The sequence below is a fragment of the Malurus melanocephalus genome, unplaced genomic scaffold (genome assembly GCF_030028575.1).
Source record: "Malurus melanocephalus ecotype Western Australia unplaced genomic scaffold, MMel_1.1 scaffold_97, whole genome shotgun sequence".
Classification (NCBI taxonomy): domain Eukaryota; kingdom Metazoa; phylum Chordata; class Aves; order Passeriformes; family Maluridae; genus Malurus; species Malurus melanocephalus.
Genome location: NW_026623329.1, coordinates 1143721 through 1160669, shown reverse-complemented (window position 1 = coordinate 1160669; position 16949 = coordinate 1143721). Strand labels below are relative to the sequence as shown.

The 16949-nt window shown below is 42.4% G+C and overlaps 1 protein-coding gene across 5 annotated transcripts in view; it reads right to left on the bottom strand.

Annotated features, from left to right (window-relative positions):
• Positions 1–16949, bottom strand: part of TSNARE1 (t-SNARE domain containing 1) — a 391207-nt gene that overhangs the window by 368924 nt on the left and 5334 nt on the right. For 3 of the 5 annotated variants that reach the window (XM_057368789.1, XM_057368787.1, XM_057368792.1), the window contains exon 2: positions 6943–7036. The gene's annotated coding sequence lies outside the window, so the exon portion shown is untranslated. Of the gene's footprint in view, positions 1–6937; positions 7037–16949 lie in introns of all 5 variants that reach the window. The other 2 variants (XM_057368790.1, XM_057368791.1) reach the window with 2 other exon arrangements.

Sequence of the window (16949 nt, the reverse complement as noted above, 5' to 3'; positions counted from 1 at the left end):
ACCCAGTGGTGCTCATCTGCTCTTACTTTCAGACCCGTGCCCCAAATACTTTATTTGTATTTTATTTTCTAGTTCGCCAAGTAGAAAAATAAACCATTCCTGAGGCTTCCAGCTTTATTTACACACTTGGTTAGGACTGAGCTGAGCACTCTAACCTGTCATTGAAGGTTTCAGATGCTCCCAGCTCTGCTTTGCACTCCATGAAGGCTTTGCTCTCCACATCACAATCAGAGAATCAGAGAATCGTTAAGGTTGGAAAATACCTCTGATCGAGTCCAACCATTAACCCAGCACCACCACYATGTTCATCACAAAACATGTCCTCAAGAGCCATATCCACACTTTCTGGAATATTTCCAGGAATGATGTCTCCACCACTTCCCTGTGCAGCCTTTTCTAATGCTAAACCACCCTTGCAGTGAAGAAGTTTTTCTGAAAATCCAATCTAAACCCTGTCTTGGCCGACTCAAGGCCATTTCCTCTCTTCCTGTCACTTGTTACCTGGGAGAAGAGACTGATCCCCAACTCTTTTCAGGTAGTTTTAGAGAGTGATAAGGTCCCACTGAGAGAATGACACTGCCCAGAAGAAATCGCCCTCCATCCTACCACACAAGGTTCCACCATGTTGCAGTAGCTGAAACTCAGGCCCTGCAGCTGGGRATGCAGCAAGATTAATTTAACCCAAGAGAAAGCACAAGCTGCCTCATAGAATTGAAACTGCATCTTGTCTGYCCAAAATCTAAGCATTTTTAAAATTATTTTTGGTAGGATTTTCTTCAGAATGAATCAGACTCTGGAGTTGGCTTAGCACACCAAGGCCAAAATATTGAAGAGGGCTGAAATCCATGAATTCATTTAAAAGAGAGTGGAGCCCTGACTTTTATTGGCTCAAAATTACAGAAAAAGACATCTTTAGGCTGCAGCTCTGCGATGAATTAGCTCTGACAAGGGAAGCAACTCAAGACCTCCCTCCCCACAGCGCTCCCTCCCTGCCCCACATCACAGCAGCCTCTCCACTCTCCTGCTAACACAGGGACCAGCAGCTCAAGCTGTAAATCAGATCAATGAAACATTCAGTTAAAAATAACAGGCCAAACCTCCTCCATTGCAGGAGAGCCTTTCGTATCACAAATGATGAAAGCACGTTTCTAAAAAAAGCAAGCTGAGTTGAGAGCAGACTCTGAGAAGGTGGTAAAATAAACAGCTCCAAGCCCAGCCAGCAGAACGAGGGCTGGGCTGCTCCAAGCATTGCTGGGGCTCCAGAATAACCCTGACAGTGGGAACACAGGTCTCAATACCCCCAGTTAGTGGCCACCTAGGTCAAAGATGATGCCTGGCTYCCATCCTGGTCTGGCCTGATGATGATGCAGGAGCAGGACATTCAGAGGACTCCACCACCCTCTATTGTGAGCTATTCCTTGGGCATCTCCCTGCCTGTGGGCTGTGTTATTCCTGCCTCATAACTGGCAGTAGAGAGAAAATGTTGGGATGCAGTTTCCAGGGTCCAGAAACATAATCCTCGTGGTACTCACAAGCACTTGGCCTGTGGTGCTTGCTGAAACTGTGAGCGAAAAGAGAAGCAACATCCCCGAGGTTTCTTACAACTACTTTTATGATTGATGCTGGAAAGCAGGAGGGATGGGGGGAGCAAGTTTTTTTTTTTTTTTTTTTTCCTTCTTTCATGACATCTAAGCACCCACTAAATAAACAACCAGCTGTCTTCATCCGGTAGCCCTCATGGATGTCCCTCTGCAACAGAGGGATGCACCGCAGTATCTCGCCTCGCATTTCCACTGCCAGGATTCAACACAGCAACTGCRGCTTTTAATGCCTTTTACAAACATCTAATTCACTCTGTATTAATCCCTCAGAGCAGCTACTCCTTCATTTTACCCTTGGAGACACCAAGCTAAAATATTCATCAGCTTGAACACAAAAACCTACAGCTCTAAGCAGTTGTTGAGGACAGAGGACGTGCTGTTACGCAGTTCTCTGATATATACAGCAGTATAACACCATCCTTGCAATAAAAGTACAGAATGAGCTTCTAAAGATGCCTTTYTACTGGATGTTTATAAGTGGATTGAGGTTTAATGACAAACTCCTCTTGCTTATTTCTCACTTTTTCTCATCTTTCTTTCTGGGGGAAGGGAGGCTGACAGGGGCTGTTCTTTCTCAAGCTCAATATTAAATAAAAGAGACCCAAAAATATATTGAAAATGCACTCTTAAGTCATGGCACAAGGCATATTTCAAATGAATGCAGCTGAAAACCTCCAAACTATCCAAAAGCTATTTCAATAAGGTATTTTCACTTACTCAGGACATTCAAGACATTGACACAACTTCTAAAAAGATTAATCTTTTCTAAGCATTTTAACTCAATTAAATGGACAAAATCTCCAGCACAGGAGGTGACAATACCCCATGTTCCACATCTGTCTTCCCAGGTTCCAGAGGGCTTCCCAAAGCTCATTGTTTTTGGGGGAGCTTTCAGGCAGTCCTTCAGCTGACCCTTGCATGTCCAGATATCCCCAAAAATCTCTAGTGCTGAAGGAGCAAACCATGGAAGTGTGCATTAACTCATGGTGTGTATTCCACATCTCAGCTACAACAAATCACAAACACGGAGCAGAACCTGACACATTATTTAACTTGACCTTTGACTACGTGAGAGCCAAAGCAAGGAGACTCCAGCCCATCACTATTCCTCCAGCAGCACTGGAGATGTTCAGATCTCAAATCTTGCAGGGAAATGAACAACAGCATCGAATCCTGCAGTTGTTTCACCTTAAATAGACAGAAGGGAGGTGCTGAAACTGRAGTGATGTCTTTGCAGTTCAGGCAATCTGTGTTCAACTCACAGGCTTGAATAAGCTCTGGAGTGCAGTAGGAGAATTAAAGAAAAGTCACAGTCCTCTCACCTCATCCAAATCATCCTGGAGCTGCAAAATGCACAGGAAAGACTCCTGGTTGAATGGGATGTTACCTTGCTTCAGTACAGCACAGTAAAATTGGACTCACATCATTTTAATTTTTAACGTTCAAGTAGATTAAATTAAAATAGTCCAAAAAAACAMTAATGCAAAAAGATGCAACAATTGTAATCAAGATGGCAAGAAACTGGCAATGTGTTCACCACTGGAACAGTTTGGGAGTTACCCTGAACCAGTCTATACCACTGATCAAGGCACTTCTTTGCAACAGCCTGCTGCAGTAGGCAGATAAAACGTAGCTGTGCTGTCTACATGAAACGTGTTTAGATACATAAATCCTTGCAAAGGGGCTTTCTATTTTGAGGCAAAACCAGAAAAAATTATACGCTGCATTAAGTATTTTCTTCTTTGTCCTCTTCTCGACCGTCTGCAAGATCAATTAAAGTGCTTTTGCATAAAACAGGCAGAGAGAAGCACGTTCCAAAAGATAAATAAATAACGAAGCAACTCTTTGCTTTCAATATGATGCCTGAAGAAAACAAGCGCAACGACTTAAAGATTCCCACAGTGAAAAAGAAGAAAATGCTAAAGGTTTAATCATACACTTACAAGGCAACAAAATAGATTTCTCAAATCTTAATATCTCTTGTGAAATTTTAAGCACTCAGACACAAATATTAGTAACATGCTGCAGCAAGCTGAGTCGTTTCCCCTGCCCTCACAGGAGTATGTGAGAGTCCCTCCCTTGCGCTCACATTTGGTGTTTCCATCACCATTCTGTTTGCAAAAATATCCAAATGAAACTGTGAGCACCTCATGGTTTAACACATTCCTTTCCTTATGGAGGTCTTGCTGTCCTGTAGCTCASCAACCTCTCTGCCCAGCAGCAATGCAACATCTGGAAGCACCAGCATGACTTCCCTGCAGGTGTCACCCCCAAGGTGACTCATGGCCACAGCCTTGGCACGGAGAGACAACACTCAGTTCAACTGCTCTCCCAGTCACCAACTGGAATGGGAAGTGGGGGAAAAGGGAGAGAGAACAACCCACCAAAATAAAATTCAAGACCTACTTTCTTCTTCCTCAGAATACCCTTTGTCATGTCTTCACATACAAGGGAGGAACTGTACCCATCAAAAACCCATAATAGTTTCTCAGGAAGAAACTTTTTACAATGAGGGTGGAGAAACAGTGGCACAGGTTGCCCAGAGAAGCTGTGGATGCCCCATCCCTGGAACTGTTCAGGGCCAGGTTGGACAAGGTTTGGAGCAGCCTGGGATAGCAGGAGCTGTCTCTCCCTGTGGCTGGGGGATTGGAACTGGATGATCTTCAAGATCTCTTCCAAYCAAGCTATTCCATGATTCTGTGACCCTATCTGGCCCCAGAGACTTTTGCTAGCCTAAGTGGCACAGAAGGTCACAGACGATTTCCCTTTGGGTTATGGAGGCTTCAATCTGCTCCCTGTCCCTCCAGCTGAGGGAGTCATCCCACCACGATTCCATCAAGGCAGCTGTGCCGTATTTTTCCAGCTGCACAGTAACTTCCAGTTTGTTGCCCATACTGGGGGCACTGTTGCMGATGGACTTCAGCTGGGCTGTTGATCCCACCACCTTTTTTTTTGGGAAGAAACCCTAATTACTGCATGGACATTCTCAGGCACTTCCATGGTTTCTAACACATCAATAATCCTGGTGCCCTTGGTGCTGCAGGGATCTCCATCCCCTACCTCCACTGAGACAGCAGAACTAAGGACCTCACTAGCACAGCATCCCATGGTAAGAAAAAAAAAAAAAAAAAAAAAAAAAACAAAAAAAAAACAACAACAACCAAATTCTGCAGGTGATATCAGGCTCAGAGCCAGGTACTGATCAAATGCATCTTCCCTCAGCTTTCCCTGCAACTGGAAGAGTAGGGAGAATGCTTGTGTTTCTTGTGCCTTAACCAGTCAACCTCCCACCAAAATACAAAAGAAGGGAGAAATCACTGCTCTACACAATCGAAACAGGAGGAGAATAACCTGCAATATTAAAATAAATTAAAAGCAAAAAAACCCCACAAAAATAAAAAAGAAAACCAAACACCAAAGAAATGAAAACAAAAGCTAAAAGGTGAATAATTCATTTAGGCAATGTGCAATGCCCATATTATACCTGAACTGTTTACACTGAATGTTCATAGTTTAATCAGAACCACTGGAACAAGAAAAAACAGAGTCATAAGTACAACATTTATCTTGAGCAAATGGAATAGGTTTCTGGGTGAGGCATTTTCATTTAAAAGAAAAAAAAAATAGGTTGCAGTTTGTGAAGTGACCAGCAAGGGGAGTCGGTGCCCAGAGCTTTGAAGGAACCACACAGATGCAGTTTTGGGTGGAAAAAAACTAAAATAAACAATTCTGAGGTAGTGAGATTGATAAAACATTGAAGACAGCCAGAGGATGCTGTAGGATGATGGACAGAGAGCAGAAAACCCACTAACCTGGAAAACAGAAAGGGCTTCAGAGAAAAAAAAGTCATGYTTTGCTTGGAAATTGGACTGTCTGTCCCTGCAAGACTTAATGGAGAGTATGTAATGGAGAGCTCTTGGAGGGAAAAAGGCAAAGGACAAATGAAATCAAGTCAGGGTGGAGCTTAGGATAAGAAAATAAGGGTTAATCTCAAAGTATAGGTTCTGAGTACAATATTCTGGTATTAACATGAAAAGACTTTGGCCAGKGGTGGCCTTGAGAAGACATCAGGGAGGGTACCAAATGTCTGGGAGATGTCAGAGGACTAAGGCTGATCAGGCACCCTGTCACTGAGCCCCAGAACCAGAAACAAATAAGGGAAAAAAAACATAAATAAGGACTATAAAAAACACCCCTCGCCTTGAGTGGGATTTAATAATATTATGAAGCATTTAAAGCAAAATGCCAGCGGTAGGAACTCATTAGGCTCTGTATGGGGAACAGCAGCAAAATCACTGCTGCAGCTCCAGCCATGCTGGGCTCATCAACAGAAACGGGGCCACCCCGGGCTCCGGGGCCACGGGGAGGGGCACTCAGAGCTTTCGTTCCTCTGCCCCGCTAATCTCATTAACCTCGTATTTACTCTGTTGTTGGTAATTACTCAGAACGTTAATAGGCACCATTTATGCATATTATTTACTGAATGTTACAAATCTCTTTAGCTCCGGGTATGAATCGGGGCTGGAAAATGCCAATGCTCCACGTGCTGTGGAAAASGGAGGCAGAGAAATGAAAAATATTTTTTTAAAAAATTAAAAACCATTTTAGGACTTGTTTTAAAAATAGAAATTTCTTCAATATCTTAACTTCTTGCAAGATAATCAATCAATTCAGACAAATATATAAAATCCATCGATTTTACTTATTCCATAATAACATTCTTAGAAGGAAAAACAGACACTAATGCAAAAATACCCAAGAAAAGACCTATTTCCTACTATTAAGCTGGAGTCCATGAAACAACCATTCCAGCCATGATACAAATTACCGTTAACGATATTCCAGGTGGGAAAAACAGATGCAGTTTAAGAAAAGTGTTATTGCTGTTAAAGAACTCCATAGGTTTTACAGACACAGTCTGTTACACCTTGAAAAATGGAACTTTCACTGACCATCTGTTCCTAGCAGAGAACACCCAGAAACTCTGGCTTTGGCCAGAAAGCCCAACTCAAAGTCAACGTACCATGAGCAAAGGACATCCCAGAGCTTAATGAGCAGCCAGGATCAGATGTCAGGGGAAGAATTTGGATGGAGATCACCCATTATTAACCAGTTAAACAAGGAAACCACTGCAAGAGCAGAGGATGGCATCCAGAGGGGAATATCTGCAAGAGCAAAGCCCACAATATTCCTACACCCACCTCCAGAGCRTGGGTCTATAATACACAGCATCACCTCCACCGAGCTGAAAGGATATGGAAAAAAACAACCAAAATCAAAGACCAAAAAAAATTAAATGGGAAGGATTATTGAAGAAAGAAAACAGCAAAAATTACCTCACCCACAATTTTATTCTGCTGTGTTGTGGAGCCACTTGTTGGGAACTTGGCAGCAACAGCCCAATGGACCAAAGGCCCAGCTCAGCAGTATTGTTCCTGTTCAGATAAAAGAAAAAAAAAAAAAAAAAAAGAAATCAGATGTGAAAAGCAGAAACAGCTTTTATCTGCTCTGTTTCCTTCAGTCTGAAGCTCAGGGATTCCCAAGACTGAGGTTTTAGCCATATCTTTAGATTCAACTGGGAGTTTTCACACCCTGTGAATTTGTTAAACATACCCATATATTAGGCACGCTTTGCTTTTGGCCTACACAATGTCTGTTGACAATGGAACACATACCAAAAAAAAAAAGGAAACAAAAAAACCCACTTCTTCCCTTTAATTTCAGGGTGCAAACATAAGGGGATGCCTAGTGAAACACAGCAAGCAATTTTTATTTTCCGCAATCTCTGATTTCACATTATTGTCATTTCTCCCTGCTTTGCAATGTCATATTTTATAGCCAGTATCAGTCAGTTAAAAAGGATCTGGTTTTAGTCCGTTTTTACTACATTTTTACTGCATTTCCTACAAAAAGAAAGCTTGTGCAAATAAAGGGATTATTGAGAAAGAACCACACAACTGAGACAACCAAGTAGACCCAGAACAGGACWTGTGAACAATTTMAGGGATGATGATTCCACCACTTCCCTGGACAGTCTGTTCCAATGTTTGACCAACCTTTCAGTGATGAAATTTTTCTTATAGCAAATCCAAACTTTCCCTAGTGCAGCCTGAGGCCATTTCCTCTCATCAGGAACAGCATCCAAAAGGATCCAACAACTCAGATAACTCCGGTGACTTTAATAACATCCTAAACTCATTTCCCACACACATACTTTCACAACTGATTTTTCTATTTTGGTCCAAATTTGGAAACCTAATGCTTCAGAAGGAATTTAAGATGCTTTTAATGTTGTTGATTATGCTCTAATAAAAAAATAAAAGAGAAAAGAASAAAAAGAATGGCTTAGGAAACTCAGGTAGAGGCACTTACACACTGAAAAGTAAGGAAATAAAAAATATTACAGACCTTTTTACAGCAATTATTCCTCAGAGGAAGCATTTTAATCAAAATGCTGATATTTTGGGTTTGTTTTAAGCAGCAGGAGCATTACACAAGAGAGAGCCTTCCAGACTAATCATCAAAGCTTTCTAAACCTCATGATGAGGTGGTGGAGAAAGTCAAATCACATGGGATGACACTGGGGTGAAGGAGAGCAGTAAAGGATGCTGAAGGAGCTCCTGTCTTGAGTTTTTCTACCCTTAGAAAAACCACCCAATTACCCTTTCCTCCTCTTTGATTACACAATCATCTTCAACACCCTCAAAAGCAGCAGAAGTTCCAATACATGGGGAAAAATAATGATTAAGAGCCTTTAAGTTAAAGCACAGTACCCAGAACCAGCTTTCAAAGACAGGGTAAATAAGTAAGACCTTTAAATTTTAAGATGTTGCTCAGCAACACCTTGTCATGCCACATCACACAACACTTCTTCCTTGTTATTTCTCTGGCCAAAGGTCAAAATTCCTCTTCCCAAGAGACAAGCCTTCAGAGAAAAAGAGTGGTGAAACTTTTACATCCAACTAATTCAGCAACAATCCACACCTCCATCCTGGAGATCTTCCTACATACGATTTATTGCAATTTAGGGTGGGGGAAATGACAAAATTTGTCTTAAATTGAGGCAGTCCTGCTTCAAATAAAAACAGAATTTTTTGTCCAGCACACAGAGTTCAGCACTGAAATCTCAGGCTGCTCATGGCTACTGAGGTAGGAGTTTTTATCGYTATCATGTAGCCTTGGGACAAGCATTTTTAAACCGGCTTTTTAAACATTTTGCCAAGTGGGGATTCAGGTACTTAAGTGGGGGAACCTGGTGGTCGAATTTCCCTGAAATGCCCTTATGCCCATCTCCCAGAGCACCCGAGGCAGCTCTAGGAGGTTGAAAACCAACAGTGAAATTATCAGAAACACACTACACTGCACATGAGATTTCTTGCCCACCCATCTTCTCCTTATCTCATCCTCCCACCAGTTCCATCCCCTGGATCAATCTGTTTTCTTCCCCAAGTCAATCTTTTTCTGGTGTTTTTTCCACAGCAGTCCCTCTCCTTTGTGTCACTCTTGCATTCTCCACACAGGAATGCAAGAGGGACGTGATCCTTGCTTGGCATCCACAGGAACAACTCCATTATAGGAAGGAATTGATGAAAACCCTGCCCACCTGCAGGTTTTTGGTTTTTTTTTTTTGGTTGGTTTTTTTTTTTTTTTTTTTTTTTTTTTTTTTTTTAAGCCATCGTGTATGTAACTCACATGATGTCAGTACAGGAATATCACACCAAGCTCTGGAAAGTAAGGGGCGGGTTTTCCTCGTTTCTATGGTTATGAGCAATTTTAATGACCAACCTAAATAAAAAGGCTGGAAGAGAGAGAAAGTAGGAAGGAGTGAGGTGGGTGTTTAATTTTGATTGACAAGACAGAGGAGAACTAGTTAAGATCTGTCAAATGCCTGCTGAGGATCACAAACCCTCAGCACATTCTACGGCAGACAGAATTAGTCTAAATGCACAGCTTTACAAAAATATTCCTTATCTGCTGAGATCAGAGTTCAGCATTTCAGTCTCACCACAGAAAGCAGCTGATGTCATAACTACCAAAGGAACCAAGGTAGGGCCAGAAAAAAAATATATTTTTATTAGTAGTATTAATATCTACAATGTCTTAATATGTCTTCATTTTTGTCTCTGGCTTATATATATACATATATATTTCTATATTTATATAAAATGACAGCATCCTCAAGATCGTTGACTATCAAAACAACCATTTTAAAGGTATTATGAAAGGCACCACTTTGGAATCACATCTGCATCACACAAAATGTTGTATAAATACAGAGTRARGAGMTAAWTCCTGCATTAAAGACCTTAAAATARGAGATYGAAYGCAGAAGGAGTTGAACACAGATTTGATGGAAAATTTCAGGAAACACAATCTGGAAAGACAAAAACACWGGCATGAAAGTCAGCTGTGATGTTCCCTGAAGATATACCACCAAAAAACAAGYTTTGGGGAAAATGAAGAACATTCCTACAAATGAAATCATCAAGAAGGAAGACGATTGGAGAGGTGGAGACTTGGAGCATTTCAAAGTCAGGAGCAGAGTTTTGTGACCTTGGAGGGAAGAATCAATATCTCAACAAGGCTGCATGAGAAGACTGAACCTGCATCTGGTGTTAAGGCCAGGGGGAAGCGGGATGCACCAAAGGACAGACACAAAGTGATCCAAAGACGTGCCTGAACCCAACTGAAAGATGYTTCTCTCGTACTCACTTGGCTCAGCTGGGATGCAAGCAGGACACAGAGATCTTCACAGGGCTACACACCCATGAGCTTTGCTATTTTATCAAACGATGTTTGAATTTTAAGGAGAAAAAAATTCAGCAAGAGAGGATGTAGTTACAAAGGAGGGAAGTCAACAGCTCCTGAGAAGCCTGCCAACAGGATCTGCGCTTCAAGCGTGCAGTTTTGGCAGAGAATGTTCTCAAAATCTGATATTTAAAAGTCTCATGGTATTGAAGTGTAATTAAAGCAAAAAGATACAAGTGAACTAAGATCAACACAAACTTGTATCAAAGTCAGCATGTGTTCCCACAAAGTCTCAGCCACCTGGTTCTTCCATGCTTCATTCAAAGACAGAAAAATTACCTACTTTTATTCTCACTCAAAATCAGCCCTCTCCAGCCTCTAAAAGGGATGGATTTGTAACAATCTTCAAGATTTAAAAAAGCCCAAACAAACAAAAAGACCCAAAACAAACCCCAAAACTCACAATAAGTTGTTTCATTTACTGCCAATTTCCAATCCTAGAGAAACTTTGTTGTGATACAAACTTTTCCTTCATCCATCAATGACCACACATCGATGCATGAAGGAAACCAAGGCTGATGAAAACACCTACAAATTCATACTTGCTCCTCAAGAACTGGAAAAACATGAAAGAATTCAAATACTTCATTGAGAAAAGCCCTTAGGAGAGGAAGGACTTGGGGATATTGGTGGATGGGAAGTTTGACATGATATTRCATATCACACACGGTAATATGGCTGTCCCATCCCTGGAAGTGTCCAAGGCCAGGCTGGATGGGATTTGGAGCAACCCGGTCCAGTGGAAGCTTCCCCTCCCATGGCAGAGGGTTGGAATGAGATGATCATCCAGGTCCCTTTCAACCCAAACTATTCTAATATTTTATGAATTTACTGCAGTTTCCTTCCCAGTAATGGCACCATGAACTCAATAACCAAGAAATTAAAAAAMCCCAACAAAAATATGGAATTCATATGTGATCTGATTTCTTACTGCAAGGTTTCCAAYAGCCAAGCTGTCCATCATCAAGTTGGAAAGTCAAAGCAGCACAGAATCAGCTGGCACAAGCTCATTTATAACCAGATAATGCCTCAAAACCTCCCAAACCAACTCTGCTGCCATCAGAGCCACCTCTTCCTTGGACGGTGCCCAGGAACTACTCGCAAATGAAATCCAACCAAATTTATTGCCTTTGCAAGCCTGGAAATTTCACTTACAGAGGTGACATGACATTTTGTTTCGCCAATGCTAATCTAATACCTTTTTAAAGGTGCATACGTTTCACCCTGTTGGCTTCCAACACTGAATTACCAGCTCTGCTAAGCTTCAGAATAAATGAGACGAGCGTGGCCTCCAGGCAAAATCCCTTTGCTGTAATCTTTATTCAAAACACACCGCTCCGGAGCCTTGCATGCATTGCCAAAAATCGCCTTGAGGTTTGCTCTTAAGATGGCAATTTGCATATCAACATTTTGCTGCAGAGCTTACCCAATGTCCCCGCTATTATTTTAATACTCGGCTGTGGGCGGCCCCCTGAGCGGCTCACAGAAGTGCAGGCTAAAAATATTCCTGCCTTCCCCACTGGCTCCACACATGACCACAGCTCGGATGCAAAACCAGGAGCGATGGCATCCACCCGCCTCTCCAGGAGGATGCRCAGGCTCCAAGGTGCTCAAAAAAACGTGGCAGGAAGGAGGAAAGTAGCTCTGCATGGATGGAGGAGAAACGCACAGGCACCAGAGGAGGAAGAGCGCAGAAAGAGCGGGTTTTACAAGGGAAGCAGGAGAGGTTTATCCGCGTGCAAAACATTCTTGGGAAAACACRTTAAGAGGTATTACAGCAGGTGAGGGAGGCACCGCCTGGGATATGAATTTAAGATGATGCTGAACACAGGAAGGGAAAGAATTCTCAAGCACAGAACGGGAGCGATGTCGGGAAGACGCGAGCACAGCCTGATTCATGCCCCAGAAGGGAGATCCCGATTCCGCTGGCAGCACCATGTTGATGACAGCRCAAGAAAAAACATGGATTGCAGGTTTTTCTCCTTGCCCTCCTCCCCCTTGCCCAGTAAACCCCGGGCTCAGAGGTTGTAATTATTTCTGGCAAGGTGTAAACAGGTCTGGGAAATGAAATAGAAAACCGGAGCTATTTATGAGACGCCACGCAGGGACTCAACATCGGAGCCCCGCTACCAAATCAGAGAATGCAAGGTCACCCCGGTCTGCTCAGGAGAAAAACTTTGAAAAGGGGTTTGCAGCCAGACAGGCAACACAACCAGGCTCAGTCTGCTCTGGATGGCAAGGAAATGGAAATGGAGAGTGGAGAACCACCAGAAGACATTGCTTCAGTCAGCTATGAGGGCTTTATCATGATGCTGGTAGGTTTTGAGATGACATCCATGGCAATGACTTCCACTCCTGACAACCACCTGCCCCTCTGGGCTGTGGGATAGGAACAAGGAGGACATCAGGCCCAAAACTCTCCCTCCACCTGYTGTAGAGKGAGGMRGCCAAGRGSTTCCCYTCTCTGGAARTGTTCCAGGCCAGGCTGGATGGAGCTTGGAGCAACTCGGTCTCTCTGCCCATGGCAGGGGGATTGGAACAAGAYGAYCTTGAAGGTCCCTTCCAACCCAAACCAGTCTATGATCTGCATGTAAATGACCTGTGGAGATCACTCATCCCCTTGCCCAGCAGGCCACCACTTGTTTCCAAGGAATTGGATTATTGTCCGGATCAAGGAAGAATCACAAATTTTGGAAAGCAATTTCYTTTCTGCTGGCAGAGAAAAGCAGCAAAAGCTGAACGCTCTGGGAAGGAGGATCTTTGCACCCCAATGGGGCTGGAGGAGCCAGCAGCACCTCAAGCARCCCACAAAGCAGCCACCAGGGAAAATTTAAAAACATTCACTGATCTCACTAGGAACCAAAGGAAAAGAGATGATCAAAGCCAGAAAGTCCAGGCAGAGAGGCACTGAGTGCCCCTGGGGCCAGCAGGACCTCCAGACTATTTTCTGCACACACTCTTTATATTCTGTGCTCAAATGCCTCAGAAACAGGACTAGGATGCACAACCCTGTTTCTGAGACTATGCTAAATTCTAATTAATTTTAGAACAGATGGCAAGCACAGTGCAGTAGGAAAGGGACTGGCCAAACACAGGACAAGCCTGAAGACCTCAGAGCCTGTGGGACATCTCTATATATGAAAGGAAACAAAGGTATATCTGAATAATGTGCAAAGAAATAGAGAAAGAAAAAAGAAAACAAAAAAGTAAACCTTGGTTTCCATGCAGAGGGAAGAGGATCTTGACAATTAAACTGACAATATTCCCATAAGATGAAGGAAAAGCCCAAACCCCCAGAATTCCAATCTCATGATTGCCCTATGTTTGAAACAAAGGAGAAGAAACCAGAGAAGTTGTGGATACCCCGTCTTAGAAATTGTTCATGGTCAGGTGTGATAGAACTATGAGCAATCTGGTCTAGTGGAAGGTGTCCCTGTCCATGGCAGAGGGGTTGGAAGAAGGTCCCTTCCAACCCAAACCATTCTAGGAGTCTATGAAACCCATTTGCTTCAGGCACTGAAGATAATTAACAGGGAAATATCTGTAGTGAGACTCTCACTGTGCCTTTTCAAATTCCAAGGTGTCCTGTTTTATTCAAATATTGCAATCCTGCTTTCACCACTTGCTAAGATGCCTCTCCAAGGGGCAGATTTGGGCACTTGGCTAGAACAGGATCCATTTTTAGAAAAACAACCCATAGCTACAAAACCTCCCTCTGCTGCAGGATCAACACTCAGAAGGGATTTGGAAAGCACACAGTTGCTCTCTAAAATAGAAGCGTCAAAAAGCTTTGGACAGCATTTCTGGRGCTTCCACACCCACATTTTGCCACCTACTTCCATCTTTGAGCACTTGCTGTTAATGGAAGCTCAAAGTCCTTGACACCGAGAAATCTGAGAACTGCTAACATGCAGTGGCCTCGACACAATTTAAGCACCATTATTTTAATATTTTGCTTTTTTTTTTGGTACTTTATTTATTATTAGTAAAAGTAGATTTCGTAAAATGACTTGATTTTTCCCCATTACTACAGCTCTGGATAGCTTTTAAAACCTGCCTGGGATGGTCTGTAAGAGGATGGGGAGCATCAGGAGGTTGGACAAACTTCCCTGATTACAGCTACGAGTATTCACCATGGCCTCATCCTGCCCACATCAATCCCACTGCACTTTTGGCAGAGAAAAGACTAAAATTTTAAATTCTTTAAAGCAAAAGCCAAAAAAACAGAGCATAAAAGTAARCAAAACCACATCTACTATTATTATATATATGCTAATTTTATATAGATGATCTTATGTACTGTATTACAGAAAATACTTGTTAATTTAATAATAAACATATTTGTAAGTTTAATTTTTCATACTTTTTCACTGAGCATCCACAACCTGCAGAATAGTTTATGGGAATGACATTAAGATCTCTCCAGCAGCAACAGGCACTTGGATAAGGGAGAGGCTGGGGATTAGCAGGCACACAATAGAAGACATCAAAACAGTYGGGGAAGGTAAATCACATCTCAAGCTCTCTGACACTATATCTAAACTTGTATAAATTAGGTATTTTAGAAATTAGGAGGTTTTCATGAGAGTCTAYAAAGTGAATAGTGTCACAAGGGATCACAAATCAATTGTTTTTGTGGRGAAAAACACAGCAAAAAGCTGTATTAAGGTTTAGCTCTTGATTCACTCTGYAYGAAGGRAAATCTGAAGATCTGCAGCTTCCARCAAGAATTCCTGTCATGTACAGGGTTATATTAAACAAGGTGTTACCCAGCGAGGCAGCACCACTCCCGCAGCCTCATCGACCTCCCCCATCTCCAAACGGATGCACAGCAGCACTTCTATCTCCAAAATTAGAACTTGGAGCATGGTGAACATCTCTGTGCTGGGAYATGGGATGCTGCAAAGCATTTGCTAATAATTCAGCTCAAATCTAACTATAATTACCTACAGTGAGTTGCAACCACTGCTCCCTCTGATCCCTTCCCATCCCTGGAATGTCCAAGGCCAGGTCGGATGGAGCTCTCAGCAACCTGGTGTRGTGGAAGGTGTCCCTGCCCATGGCGAGGGGTGGGAATGAGATGATCCTGAAGGTCCCTTCCAACCCAAACCATTTTATGATTCAAGGATTCTAAAATTGAAGCCACTGTTGCACAACTCACAGACCCACTGAAACATCATCCAAGTCTTCCCCAAACAGCCCAAGAGGATTTTGCTCCCCTATGACACCCCAAAATTGGGCCACATGAGCTGGGCAGCAGCACCATTGCATGAGGGTTGTAGTCACACTCAGCAGACGTCACRTCTTGATAAATCATACAATCACAGAATGGTTTGGGTTGGAAAATCTCATTCCAACCCCTGCTATGGCCAGAGACACTTTCCTCTAGACCAGGCTGCTAAGCTCCTTCAGCTTAAAGCCATTCCCCCTTGTCTTATCACAAATAAATAAGGGAATTTCAAGGCGGGAGGAGAAAGATGGAGAAAAACAGCATTCCTGGCTGTATATGGGATTTTTGACAAAGCTGCTATTAATAGCAAGTTTGGGAGTTCCCTCATACCAGATTTGAGTCCCTGGCATCTTACACAGCCAAGAAATGGGTTAATCCAAAAATTTGGGTCATAACACCTCCAAATMTGCCTGTTTTTTCACATGTAGAAAAATAAAGGAGGCACCTCCCTCCTCCACGCAGAAGCATCACAAGAAGTTTCATTATAAATGGAAAAAAAAAAGCAACAGGTTTCAGCAATGAGCATGATCAAAGTCTCTCGTGGAAGAARAAAATGTTTTATTTTACAGAAATAAGAACTATGGCAACAGCTCTGGAATAAAATCCTACAGCACGGTTGTCTCCTGCACTCCTTTACTCCATGCACCAGATGATGGAGGAGTCCTACAAGGGGAAAAAAATACATGGCCAAGTTATTCAAGACTAGAATGACAATAAATGTACGCAGAAAGGAGAAGGAGGACAAATAAAGTCCTCAATAACCTCAAAAAATCGTATTTTTGCAATGCCTGCCTTTGCAGCAGGGAAGACAGRGGAGTGAGAACAAAAGAAACACTACACAATGAAGAGCATCAAACATTCYGCAGTTATTTTCTGCTTTTATTTAGGGAAGAGATGACAGAGAGAGTGAAGAAATCACCATCTAACCAAATATGAGTACTTCAAAAAGAGAGTTATTTAAAAAAAAAAGGAAAAGTAAATATAGGTATTGCAGCCGAGTTTGACTTCATTCAAGGGGAAGCTGGAAAATATTTTCCAGATTTTGCTTGCAGCATCCCAGCAGATGAACTGCCAACACACCTAAACTGCCCTTGGGAGATCTTTTCCCCACAGCTCTTCATTCCAGAAAAACACATTCAAAAGCACCTGCTGATACACCATTGSTTCTTATTTTTTGTACCAATCTTCAGGATATATTTCAAAAGTAACTGATCGCCAGTGCAATCTCTGCTTTTCTAATGACCATGCTTCAGGATATATTTCAAAAGTAACTGATCGCCAGTGCAATCTCTGCTTTTCTAATGACCATG